Source organism: Lampris incognitus, chromosome 3 (genome assembly GCF_029633865.1).
Source record: "Lampris incognitus isolate fLamInc1 chromosome 3, fLamInc1.hap2, whole genome shotgun sequence".
NCBI classification, from domain to species: domain Eukaryota; kingdom Metazoa; phylum Chordata; class Actinopteri; order Lampriformes; family Lampridae; genus Lampris; species Lampris incognitus.
In genome coordinates, this window is record NC_079213.1 from 90,592,411 (window position 1) to 90,607,087 (window position 14,677).

A 14,677-nucleotide genomic window follows, 5' to 3' on the forward strand; every position below is an offset into this window, starting at 1 on the left:
AGTTTGTCAAATGTTCTTAACAGTTCTGAAAGATAGACATTTTTTTACCTGGTGACAGCAAACCGCATCCTTCCAATCTTGAACCAAGTAGTTCTGCTTTAGCTTTTGACAAATCTAAGTCCCTGACCAGGTCACTTAATTCTGGCAGTGTTATCAGATGAGGATAACCAGGCATAAAGGGTTCAACATCTGGATCAGTGTCGTTTTCCACATCTGATTCATGCATTGCAGCAACTTCATCTGCCTCATCTGGGCTCCACGTCTCTGGTGGCTTCAGTACTGGCAAACTGTCATCATGTGGCACTGGTCTCATGGCTGAAGGCAGATTGGGGTATTCAATAGATTTCTTATTTTTAGTTGAGAAGCCAGATACATTGGTCAGACAGAAGTAACAGTCTGTCACGTGAGCCTTCTGTTCTCTTCTATCATTGGGACTGCAAATGGCATTGACTTCCTTCCGAGTACCTCTGAGCCAAACTCTCAGGTTGACTGCACATATTGCACAACAAATGTGAGGAGCCCAGGGTTTCTCTTGGTCACCAATTTTATATCGGAAGTAGAACTCAGGCTTTCTTAATAAGTGCAGTCATGGTGCGTCTTTCAGCCTTAAGTGTATACTCGCCACAGATGTAACAGAATGTATTGCAGCTATTGCAAAATTGACGAGACATTTCTGCCGTATTAAATCTTCCTGAAGACATTAAATCCTATTGTTCAGTATACTCACTATGCTATTGCCTGAAGAACATGTGCATCGACATGTGTCCAAACAGCATCTGTAAATGTGAGCAGCTTTTATAGCCTGTCTGCCAGCATCTAACCTGACTAACCATGGCCAGGCATGCCTAAGACAACATTTGCATAGCACCTACACTGAGTGCATGCCCAGGCATGCTTGTTCCGACCAAAACAGCTTGCTTTGTGGGCAACAGACTTAAAATATGGTGGAAAATAAAAAAAAATGGGTTATATCTACAAAATGGTATGTGATAGGAAAATTGAAAGGTGATTTTCATGATCAGCAACCCAATATCCATAAAATACATCCCAAAGTGTTCAGGAAGCAAAATCTTCATTGTCCAGTGAATGAAACCAATAGGTAGTTAACATTTCTTTCAGCTCCCATGAAGGGAGGAGGAAGTCAGTGACTCAGAGACAGTTAATAGTGCTGTTGGTGGCTCTTCTACTGAGATCACGGCATGTAACATCTGAGGCAAGCATACACAAACACACACGCATGCACGTGCACACACACTCACAAATGCATACATACAAACAAACATCACCTATGGTATTGTCAGTAGGCTAACCTTAAATATGTAAATTAAACTGCCGGCAAAGTTATAGTAACATTGGACCTGCTGCACTTTGACTCCAAATGAGCTTATTCATGGTAAACATATATGTATTCATTTAAAAAAATTAACCATAATTCAAAGTCATAAATCGATTGAAATCGTCAGACCCTGTCTAAATGTACTTAATTCACCATGCAAAACGAATGGACAAGGCATTTGTCTTGGTGGCATTGGTAAAGGGAACAAATAGATAACTCACATAGGGACATGTAAGTGAATCATCTTAGAAATAATGTTCCCTCTAATTTCAACAGTGTGCATTGTTCAGTCGACAGTTCTGTAAAGGAGGGCCGTTAACTGAGAGTACACATTTTAAAAAAAAGCCTGTATGTAACTAATCATTCGTGGTCTACAATCTCAAGGAAACGTGTGTAGAACTAGGATTTGAAAGACTTTTCTCTTGGGAAAAAAACTCATGACTGTAAATCGTGGGCCACCTTGTCAGCAAGAACAAAAGGGGCAGTGTGCTGCCACATGACATACCACCAACCTCACACAAGATCTGTCCCGGCAGCCAGGCCCCAGCCATTCAGTGCATCCTCACATCCATTTCAGCAGGACACTGGAAAGAACAGAGGAAATTAGGGAGTGTGTGGAGCATGTGATGAAAAAAAAGGGGAGTTTGTTAAGCAATGTAGGCAATAACAGGGTTTTCTGTTTTGATTAGTCAGTTGGTGTTTGCCAGGGGATTAAAACGGCTATCTTTCAATAGATCTGACCATGGTGGATCGATCTGTCTGTCTACCTATCGATCTGTCTTGTCTATTGATCTGTCTTATCTATCCATCTATCTAATTCTTATTTATCTTACCATCTGTTAACCATTGCTGCAAGCCATGAAGGTGAACATGATTGCACATTAGAGAGGCCAATAAACGTAGTGACTACACCAAAGCTTCACATTACATGAATAACAGTAATGTCATAAATAATACAACACATCATAAAACACAATGTATTGATTACAAGATTATATTCTTTTGAATAGTAACAGGAATCTGTGTTGTCCCAGGCTGGACACGCAAACATGTTAAAAATAATGGCACAACTTTTCTTTTTTCTTTTTTCTTGTACATTCTCATGAAGAATAGAGCACAATTCACTTCACGGTCAACAACTGACAAGGTCTTTATCACCATTAAATATCAGTTCATACCAGTGAAAATTCTAAAACATAAATAAGCTTGTCTGTCACCATAAATGCATAAAGTCACATGTTATTCAAGTTAAAAAGACATGGGCTAATACTGATGGTGTGACTCACTATTATAAATCATTACCTGGATCTAGCTAACAAATATTGTCCCAATTGGTCAATAGGCAAATATGGGCTATTGCATTACTTCAAAGGCAGTCGATCTTTTAAATAGCCAATGAGCTGGTGGAATCATACCAGGAAGGTGTATTTACAGTATTCCTTTATAAACACCAGAAATATCCTTATTCTTAGCCTTTCACTCACAACAGGTATAATAAGGTGAAGCCATTATAAGAGATTTACTTGGCATAAAAAACTGTTACCCATTTCTTATTGGATTAAATGTCTTTACTTAGTGATAAAATACATGGACTGTCATTGTACATAATCATTCTAGGGTCAAAGGAATAATTCTCAAACCCATTGCCAAGGCTAATGTGGCTGTGACTCCTCAGTGGTCCTACATGATGTTGGTAATCTGTAAATGTGTTAACTTTCCACACCTGAACCTCCACAGATAAGGCCAGAGATGTCAGCTGTCCATTAATGTTGGTGCCATAAGTGTCATTTACATTTTACTATTTTGCAGACACTTTATCCAAAGCAATACACAAGAGAGTCAGCAATTAGCAGATAAATTTGGGTATTGACCCACAGGTGTCTTAAGAGAGCTGAATAGATCATAGCTCAGAGTGCATTTCATGTCAGGTCAACAACATATCAACACTGACATGAGTAATAGTAGTACAGGTTTCAAATTACAATTTAACTGGACAACACCACAAATCAGTATAACAATCATACTTAGAGAGAGATCATCTAGATATTAAGGTAGGCTTGGAAAAGGAAGGCTGTAAGGCTTTTCTTGAACAAGGTGAGCAAGCCTGTGGCGTGATGGAAGCCAGGAGTTAATTCCACCATTCATTCCAACTGTGGCATGATCTGTTTAGTAAAAAGTCAGTTTTGCTTTAGGGCATCCGTGTAGAGTAGCGGTCTATTCTGTTGCCTACCAACATGGGTATCTCCAGTTCGAATCCCCGTGTTACCTCTGGCTTGGTCAGGCGTCCCTACAGACACAATTGGCTGTGTCTGTGGGTGGGAAGCCAGATGTGTCCTGATCGCTGCACTAGCGCCTCCTCTGGTTGGTTGGGGTGCCTGTTCAGGGGGGAGGGGGAACTAGGGGGAATAGTGTGAGCCTACCACATGCTATATTCCCCTGGTGAAACTCCTCACTGTCAGGTGAAAAGAAGTGGCTGGCGACTCCACATGTATTGGAGGAAGCATGTGGTAGTCTGCAGCCCTCCCTGGATCGGCAGGGGGGAGGGGTGGAGCAGTGACCAGGATGACTCGGAAGAGTGGGGTAATTGGAAGGGTACCATTGGGGAGAAAAGGGGGCGGGGTTAGTTTTGCTTTAAAGCAGAGCCATGTAAAAGTATACCCTTCCATGAGATATAGGTACAGATTCTGATGTAAAGTACAGGAACCTCAAAACTCTTAATACTAAGTAAAGTCCTTCAGTTAAGGTTCTTACTTTCTGTCTCTGGATAAAGTGCTTTTCTCACATAGTTCCCAGTAAATTACTGGGATAATCTTTCAGGCACCACATATACAGCTATATTCAGGAACATTTCCGTTGTGTGCCTTTTCACATATGCCATGACAATGCCGGAGTAGATGAGGAAAGGGACAGTTCAGCAGTTATTAATACAAACCCAACTCGGAAAAAGTTGGGATGATATGGAAATTAATATAAAAAAAGAATGCAGTGACTTCTAAATTTACTTTGACTTGTATTTCATTGCAGACAGTATGAACACAAGATGTTTCATGTTTTGTCTGGTCAACTTCATTTCATTTGTAAATATACATCCAATCCTGCCATTCAGGCCTGCAACATATTCCCAAAAAAAAGTTGGGACGGGACAATTCAGGGCTAGTAATGAGGTAAAATAATTAAATAACAATGTGATTTGAAATGGGTGGTGTCAACAGGTGATTGCTATCATGATTTGGTGCAAAAGCAGCATCCAGGAAAGGCCTAGTCCTTTAGGAGCAAAGATGGGCCAAAGCTCGCCAGTTTGCCAACAAATGTGTGAGAAACTTATTGAAATCTTTAAAAACAATGTGAAAGATAGGAAGGGATTTGGATATTTCACCATCTACGGTGCATAACATAATTAAAAGATTCAAGGAATCTGGGCATCCGGGTAGCGTAGCGGTCTATTCTGTTGCCTACTAACGTGGGGCTCGCCAGTTTGAATCCCCATGTTACCTCTGGCTTGGCCAGGCGTCCCGACAAGCACAATTAGTTACACAATTACCAAAAATCTTCCCCCACTTATGTGTATCTGCTGTGCAGTCTATGCATCAGATCATCAGTCTTATTTTCACTTTGTATCCTGTCCCAGCTCCACCACCACCTTTTTAGCCCTCCGCTGCTTTCATCACTCATCTAAGTGACCTCTTCAGTCAGTCATAATTACAAAAAAATCTTACCGGCATTTTCCCTGAAATTATACATAGCCTTGAAGTGGGAAATTGGCGGCACAGATTTTCCTGAATATTGATCCCTACTCCTTATGCGGGAAGCGTTCTTGAAGATTTCAGGGAAAGACTGCATGTGTGAATATTATATTCCCAACAGCATATTTGAAAACATGTGAAAGAGAATGCAGACCAAGGGACTGTTTTTAAGAAGCAGCTTTGTGCTGAGATTACCTTTGTCCCATTGTAAGCCGATGGACAAAGAAGATCTTTGTGTTAAGATCAGAGTAGGTGGTTTTTCTTCCATGGAGGGTAGGACAGTTGGCAAGCAAAAATCAGTCATTATAGGGTCATATTCTAGCCTAAAAATCTAGCTAGCACATAAAACGCTGAAGATTTTTGGCAAACTCGTTTAATACCATCGGACACAACCTACTACTACTACTACTACTACTACTACTACTACTAATACTTTCGGCTGTTCCCGTTAGGGATCACCACAGTGGATCATCCGTTTCCATTTCTTCCTGTCATCTGCATCTTCCTGTCACACCAGCCACCTGCATGTCCTCCCTCACCAGATCCATAAATCTCCTCTTTGGCCTTCCTCTTTTCCTCTTCCCTGGCAGCTCCATATTCAGCATACCATCGGACACAACCGACCATAAAAAATGTTTTCAGTTATAAGGCTCTAAAAATGTTACTAAATTATGTATCAACGCATTTCCAGCAAATATTGAAATAATAAAGGGTCTCAGTGAAATATGTGCAGTGTCCCATGTTTAGTGTAAATTGTCACATGACACTGTTTACTTCCTGATTGCACAATGAGAACAGGATGGCAGCATCAAAGCTCCCAAACAAACAGTTAGTAAAGCATGTTAACATAAAGACTAGCGTGCCATGGGGTTTCAGTCAGGGCCTTCAGTAACGAACTGCACCCCCCCCCCCCACACACACACACACACAGACACACACACACACGCACACACACTCACACACGTTTCTCATATTGGTGCCGGTACAGCCAACACAGCCACATACAAAATACACTATCACGCATTATGTGCACTACTGGATCAACACTAACAAGACAGCTGATATTCAACAACCACATCATACACCGCTCTGCACTATAGCAGTTACTGCAGCATCACCATCAGATCTTGCTATAAGTCACTCAGCAACCAGATTGCACACGCACACCACATGGCACAAAAACAAAAACACCTAGAAGAGCACACTCAGAAGAGTGCAGATGTCCGCCAGGCACATCTGCTTTTCTCTGGTACTCAGACTTGGCGACAAACCACCTACTGGGGGAAGAGGCCCTTATTAAAAGACTTCAGATGGGTTTAAAAAAAATGTCCACAATCCAACCAGATTCACAGAAAACAGAGAGTAGATCGGCAACAAGATGGTCAGTAGCTGTGAATGAGGTGGCCATTGCTCTTAGTTCGCTCGCAACCCACCAAAGGCTCAAGACCTAAATTGATAGCAACACCAGGGCTAGCACCAATACATTGGGCCCTGGGGCGTTCTGTCCGTACACATAACATTTTGATGGCTGATGATACGGTCACTTAAAGTTGTAATCAGTTTGCAGCTTCAGGCTTTAAGAAAAGGCTGGCAATACCACTAGTGCTGGTCCAAGGAGCTGTGATGAGTTTAGATGACGTAGGAAACCCCTGCTCAGCCCCACGAGAAAACAAGTGATTGAATTATGACATATTTCAGGCAAACTTCAATCTAACTATGAAAAACAAATTGTGATTTTGATGTTGATAGCGCGGCATGGTGGCGCCGTGGTTAGTGCAGTCGTCTCACAGCAAGAAGGTCCTGGGTTCGAGCCCCAGGGTAGTCCAACCTTGGGGGTCGTCCCTGGCTGACCACTGTTTGGAGTTTGCTTGTTCTCTTTGTGTCTGCATGGGTTTCCTCCGGGTACTCCGGTTTCCTCCCATAGTCCAAAGACATGTAAGGTCAGGTGAATCAGCCATACTAAAATTGTCCCTAGGTGTGAATGTGTGTGTGTGGGTGTGTGCGTGTGTCGGCTCTGTGATGGTCTGGTGACCTGTCCAGGGTGTCTTTCTGCCTGCTGCCTAATGACTGCTGGGATAGGCTCCAGCATCCCCGCGGCCCTAAGTAAGGATAAGCGGTTTGGATAATGAATGAATGTTGATAGGGCCAGCAGAGAAGGCCCTGATGGCCCTGAAAGCCCACCACTGCATAAAGATAGGACAAAGATCTTTGGTAGACATCATCTTTAAGGTGTCTAATATTGATATATGCACTTCCAATTACTCATCTTTGTTCAGTCCGTTCATATAATTTTGTTACCGTTTCAATATTATATCCTTCTCTCACTCAGACGTGTGACTGATGTGTTTTTTTTTCCCCCTCGTCTCTTCTTCTACGTATGTGAATGGTGTGATGTGAGTCTCTCTTGTGTGCATGTGTAGTCTGTCCTCCTGTCAGATCTACATGGTGATGGTGGTCATGTGGTTCAGCTCCTAGGCTGTTCTGGTGACATCTGGACACTGCTTGGCATCCTCGCATCATATTCTTCATATATCTGATAATTCCATCCTAATTCTGTTATCCTCTTTCAATGTTGTATTCTGTAATTTGCGTAAACACAACATCCATTGCATGTCTGTCCATCTTGGGAGAGAGCTCTCTCCTCTGTTGTTCTCCCCGAGAGTTCTTCCTATTTTTTCTCCCTGTTAAAGGGTTTTTGTAGGGAGTTGTTCCTTATCTGATGTGAGGGTCTAAGGACAGGATGTTGAGTTGCTATAAAGCCCACTGAGGCAAATTTGTAATTTCTGATAATAGGCTATACAAATAAAATTGACTTGATTTGACTTGACTTCATAGAATGAGTAAACATGTTGACGGCAACAAAAGTGACCAGCGGGATCTCGGTATACACATACTTATTATACACATATATAGTTCTTGTTCTACCAAACTTTCTACTCTGTTCTTGCTTTCATTTTCACTTTGAGTCAAGTTCTGGATATGTTGGATCTAGGTGACCGCCCAGACAAGGCATGCAATATTGCAGTTATCCCTCAAATGAGAAAGATGCTGTCCTCCACGATTGCGATCGCGATGAGTCAGATTATGAGAGGGAGACAGGCCATTTGCCAGCCAGGCTGTTGAATGCATATGCTGAATTTATGCAAACAGATCACGACACGAACGATGTTATCAGTGATAATAACCTCCCCCACCCACTACACTGTTGATAATGATGAGCCAAGGGCCTCTACCCACCAGAGGGTCCAGTCAGAAGAGCCAAGGGTATTGCAGTTAATTAGACTCAAAACTCACGCTTCTTTTTCTTCTTGGTTTTTATTGGCGGTTGGCATCTGAAATGTTGTATCACCGGCACCGCCACCTACTGAAATGTAAGAACTTTACAGTACTAATTATTTACATTGTACACTCAAAATGATCCCATTCGTGGCATTGTCCATTCTATAACCCAGACCCAGTCTTGAGTTTATGTAAATTCTTCACTCAGTGTAGCATCTAGCTCTTCTCCAGATATGTCCACAACATTCAGTTATCCCCTGGCAGCGTCCAACACCATCTTGATCCTTTCCAACTTCCCCTTTATTTCAGCAGTGCAATTTATGACCATGCCAATGAACGCCGAAAATCTTTTCTTGTCTGTGCAGATATTCTGGTCCGCTCCATTCCTTTTCTGCTCCAGTTCTTTTTGTACTTCCACCATCTCATCATTTCTATCCATTCTCTTAGCAGCTTCACCATATGACAATCCCATTTCAGTCTCATCTTATTCACTTATTCACTTATTCACCTTAATTCTTTTTGGACACTGTGCTGACCCCATATCATGATTTCCCTCCCAGTGAAGGTACTGTGCTTTCTCCTTCTCAACTTTACACTCCTCCTCTTTGCAGTTGTCCTTCCCACATCTCCCACATCTTCTGACTCCCCTACAAACTGCAGCAACATGTCCAAATTCTTGACAACAAAAACATCTGAGAGGAACTCTCTCATATGCCCTCATCCTGTAACAGACATATTCATGGTATACTCTTTCTATCAATTCCCCTGTAGCTACACTGGTCCAATGAAATAACAGCCACGCATCATACAGATGTCTTGTGAAGATTTATTTTATATCGATCTCTCTCTATCGTCAGCAGACACAAGAAATTAAAAAAAGACATACTACTACTACTACTACTTTCGGCTGCTCCCGTTAGGGGTCGCCACAGCGGATCATCCGTTTCCATTTCTTCCTGTCTTCTGCGTCTTCCTCTGTCACACCAGCCACCTGCATGTCTTCCCTCACCACATCCATAAACCTCCTCTTTGGCCTTCCTCTTCTCCTCTTCCCTGGCAGCTCCATATTCAGCATCCTTCTCCCAATATACTCAGCATCTCTCCTCCACACATTTCCAAGCCATCTCAATCTTGCCTCTCTTGCTTTGTCTCCAAACTGTCCAACCTGAGCGGTCCCTCTAATATAATCGTTCCTAATCCTGTCCTTCTTCGTTACTCCCAGTGAAAATCTTAGCATCTTCAACTCTGCCACCTCCAGCTCCGCCTCCTGTCTTTTCGTCAGTGCCACTGTCTCCAAACCATATAACATAGCTGGTCTCACAACCATCTTGTAAACTTTCCCTTTAACTCTTGCTGGTACCCTTCTGTCGCAAATCACTCCTGACACACTTCTCCACCCACTCCAACCTGCCTGCACTTTCTTTTTCACCTCTCTACTGCACTCCCCGTTACTTTGGACAGTTGACCCCAAGTATTTAAACTCAAATGCCTTTGTCACCTCCACTGCTTGCATCCTGACCATTCCACTGTCCTCTCTCTCATTCACGCATAGGTATTCTGTCTTGCTCCTACTGACTTTCATTCCTCTTCTCTCCAGTGAAAATAAAAGACATAAAGTTTGATATATACATCTCTCATTCCGTTTAAAGTCTCTCAAGCTAGTGTCCGTTGATCAACAATCCCAAACATTAGCACAACAGAAATGCAAAGAAATCAAGTAAAATTGCTGAAAACATATCACACTGTCCATGTAAAGCCACATCAACAAACACTATACACAAATATAAAACAAATGAAGGACAATTACCATGTGCGCCTCTTGAATCATGTGTAGAATAAAGTTATTTTGGGGGCTGTATACGGAGATGTCTTTCCTCTGCATCTATGTTGGTTCTGACACATAATGCAACGGCTATGCTCTTAACGAAACACTGGTCATGTGACCTGTTACGCTCTAACGTCAAATAAACCTTGCATAAAGGGCACATTTTTGGACTAAACATTTTTATCATGTTATATTTCAAATCAATTTTTATCAATGTTAGCCCTTTTAACCACTTGTTTATTACATTTTAATTGGGGGGGGGGGTTTTAACGGCTGAATGAACTCAATATAACTATCTCGGAGACAGTTATACTCCCACCAAATAACTGATTTATGATAACCTTTATGCAAACATTTGAATAAATCTACTAATTTCCAGAACCAAATAGTCGGTATTTATAAAAAATGCTTAGGTCAAGACTGATACTTTAAACTCTCCAAAAATTTAGAAACTAGTTATATTGTCACACATTTTAGTTATTTTCTGCAAGCACAAATAATTTATGAATAGGACGTTCAAGAATGGATGGATTAAAGAGTCGTTGACCTCCTTTCCCTAGCTTTCTATTTCCTATTTGTATTGTAACTTTTCGCACCAGGGACTCTTCCAAGTCTCCACTCATTGCGGGGAATCTCTTCTTCTTTGACAATGACGATATCTCCAATTTTCACATTTCGTCTTGAAGAGTGTCAACATTGTCTGTGGGTAATTTTTGCTAGATATTCCTTTCTCCATCTGCTCCAGAATTGCTCTGTCAGATATTGTACTCGGCGCCACCTTTTCTTGGCATACAGATCTTCACCCACAAATTTTCCTTGTGGAGGCAGCAGAACAGAGCCTTTCATGGTAAGTAAATGGTTTGGGGTAAGTGGCTCTAAGCCTTTGGGATCATTGATGCTGTCAGCGGTGAGTGGGTGTGTCTTAAAGGGGAGGGGCATTTCCAGGTGACCATCTGTATTTTGATGTATTCTTTATTTCAGGAATTGCATGAACTCTGTGTCATCTTGTGATATGCCCTTTTCCCCAGGGTTTGTATCCTTGAAGTCTGATTCGAGGGCTGATTACAGTGGCTGGTGTCAATGGTGGAAGTTCCTTAATAGCTACACGATGGCACAGACCTGTCACTTCTGTTGACTTCACATCCTGTGGTGTGCCTCCAACAACGCTCCAACCCAGGTCTGTCTTAATGGCATATGGCTCGTAATCTCCTCCCATGAGGACTTGTCTTGGTGCTAATGCTCTGGAGCAGTCATAGCCTATTAGCAATCCAACCTCACAGTCCATCAGCTCTGGTATCTCATGTACTATGCTGTCCAGATGTTTCCACTTTTTGGCTGTTTCAGGGGTAGGAATGTGGGGATGTTCAAGTGGGATGAAATCCCTGGTGTAGGCAGGTGGCAAGTTGATAAAGCTTTGTGAGGAAAACCCTCTAACTCTGAGCCCACTAACTCTCACTCTTAACAATGGAGTCTTTTCCTATCATAGTGGAAAGCTTTAACTTCACTGGTTCCAAAGCAGCGCCCATCTGCTCACACAGTTCCTAGTCTACAAAGGTGTTGCTACTCTGGGTGTCTTGTAGGGCATACACTAAGGTCTCTGTTTCAGTGTTGGTGTCTGAAGAAATCCAAACAGGCACTATCATGGATGTGCTCCCACCATAGCCTCTGTTTACGCAGCAAGAAAGGGAAGATGTGTAGCATGAGAAGATGGTTTGTCTCTAGCAGCAGAAGGACAGTCTTCATGAAGTGGTGTTGGATGACGTTTCTTACATATGTCACAAGTAGCTTTATTCTTACAGCCGTTTGAGTTGTGTCCTCGCCTAAGACAGCTGAAGCACAGGTTATTGTCAAATATGAACCTTTTCTTGTTATCCATAGGCTTATCCATGAACTTCTGGCATTTGTGGATGGAGTGGCTTTCTCCACAGCTCATGCATTTAACTGGGTTTGAAGATGAAAATAAAGTGTTTACTTTCATGGATGCATTAGAATCACCTGAGCTGTTCTCCACAGCACCATATGTTTTTGTCACTGTACTTGATTTATCTAACGCTTTCACATTTGTGATGAATGCATTAGCCTTTGGATGCTTTATATCTCCAGATGGCTTTTCTTCGGCAGGCTTCAAGGCATGAAATGATGTTACAGGATTGCAAGTAATTTCTGCTTCTTGTGCCATAAAATCTGCAAACTTCTTGAAATTAGGACATTCCTCTGTTTGTTTCTACTGCTTTGTGACATGACGATTCCAGTGAAAGGTCATCCAATCAGGGAGTTTTTGAAGCATCTTTTGATTCTCTTCACAGTCATTTAACACTTGAAGCCCTTTTACATGTGGCATGGCGTTGCTGCAACCTGTGAGAAAATCACTGAACTGTCTCAGTTTAACTGACTCCCCTCGAACCAATCTTTGGCCAGTTATTCAGCTTTTCCCTAAACATGCGCTGGATTACGAAGGGATGACCACGCCGGGTGTTCAGTGTCACCCATGCTTGGTTGTAGGCATCATCATCCTTTCTGAAAAAGATTTCTTCCAATACAGATTGTGCCTCACCATTGATGTATTTTTGTAGGTAAAACAACCTGTCAGCTGAGTTTGTGCATCATCGTTCGAACAATGCCTTGAAACTTGCGCTCCACTCTAAGAATTTAAGTGGGTCCCCAGAGAAGATTGAGAGTTCCGGTGTAGGAAGTCTGGTGAAAACCAATGTGTCATGTAGGGCTTGTACTAACGATGTTTGTTAGTATTGTTTGTTTGTTCATTGTTATTTTTCTTTCTTGTTTGTTCCCTTTCAATTTCTTTATAATGTACTGGAGGACAATTGGCCACCTCAATGCATGCTGTTCTAATTTCATCACAGGCCTCACCTGATTCAGCTTCAGAGTATGCCTTAAGTTTTGCAGCTATTACTTGAAGATCTCTCTGATTTTCCAGCCTTTTCAGTTCTTGTCCTTGTGCCGCGATTGCCTCCTCCATCTTCATTTTGGCCTTCTTTGCAGCAAGCTGTGCGGCACACTGCTCTTTTTGCTGTGATGCTTTGTTGTTCTGATGAACAGCTTGAGTGGTGACTACGAACAGTATATTTGGAGATTGTAGTCCCAAATATTGACTGGGCATACTCTCTGTCGAGCACCATACAAAGTCTTGCATTTTTTTGCCTTGGCATCAAACTTCTCTAGCCCCACTTCACTCATGCATCCTTTCATTAGCCCCATCAAATCTGTTGTAACTGCTGTGCAGGAATCCATCTTTCTTATAATCTCAGTAGAAGATGCCGACTGAGATTGTATATTTTCATACACATCTCTCACTTGTGTCTCCAGCACTTCAACATCATCCATCATGTCACCCAAGTATTGGTTGGAGCATTCCTCCTTAAGTTTGGTACGTGTAGCTCTAACTTGTTCTTTCCACCTTTCATATAACATAGTGAATTTACTCTCTCTCTGAGAAGTCTCTTATTGCTTCAGCTCCAGCATTTTTGGGGTTAACTTTCTCGCTCGTGAAGATTTCCTGGGTTCAACTCTCTTTAAAGTGTCGGAGGTAGGCTCCTTCATTGCTATTTGGTGTATTTCTATGTTAGCATGAATATCACCTATGGGTAACTCTAATCTCTACTTTTCAACTTCATCAATTTGTGATTCTAATTTTTCACTTAACCTAGTTAGTTCTATTTGAAGGGACTCAATTTGTTCTGTGTTCTCTCTTGTTTCTCTGTGAACTGACACCGTAAATGTTTTAGGAAACGCACTGTATCTATCACCAAGTTATTGCTAAATATGTATATAAACCTTTTACAAATATGTAATTGTCAGTGAAATCCAAGTACCAATATGCAGTAACTATTCACTCAGGTAACCCCCCCCCCCATGCACTCCTTTGATTATGCATTTGAACTCTCAGTTCAAAAACACCATTAGAACATTCATAACAATGCAACACTAGTAAAGCAATAACAACAATTAGGCTATAATGATAAATCAAATATTTTTCTCAATAATAAACCAGCTTTCAACAAGTATTTTTCCTTTCAAATCTTACAAATGTCCATAAAGTTGTAGAGGTAGCACAGTCAAACCTGATGCCGTCTGCAAAGCCACACTCTCCCGCCCTAAGACAGCAATGGAATGAAACAGACACAGCACGCTGAAGCCTGTAGAGATGGTATTTGTAGAGCTGTAGCTTACGCCGGTAAACGTTGCCCTCTCTTGGTGAATTAGCGGTGCTCTCAACCCGACGGTGTCAGGAGCCGACACCCCCCGTTTTCTTCCGCGAATCGGCAAGCCTCTTCCCGAACGTCTTCTCCGGCCACCACGCGCTGCCCCAGCGATCGTGATTCCTCTTCGCTTCTTCCTGGACTCGCGCCGCTCCTTACTTTGAACTCTCGGCCACGCTGGCGGTTACATTTTCACTGTAGCTTCACTGGTCCAATGAAATAACGGCCACGCATCATACAGATGTGTTTTGAAGATTTATTTTATATCGCTCTCTCT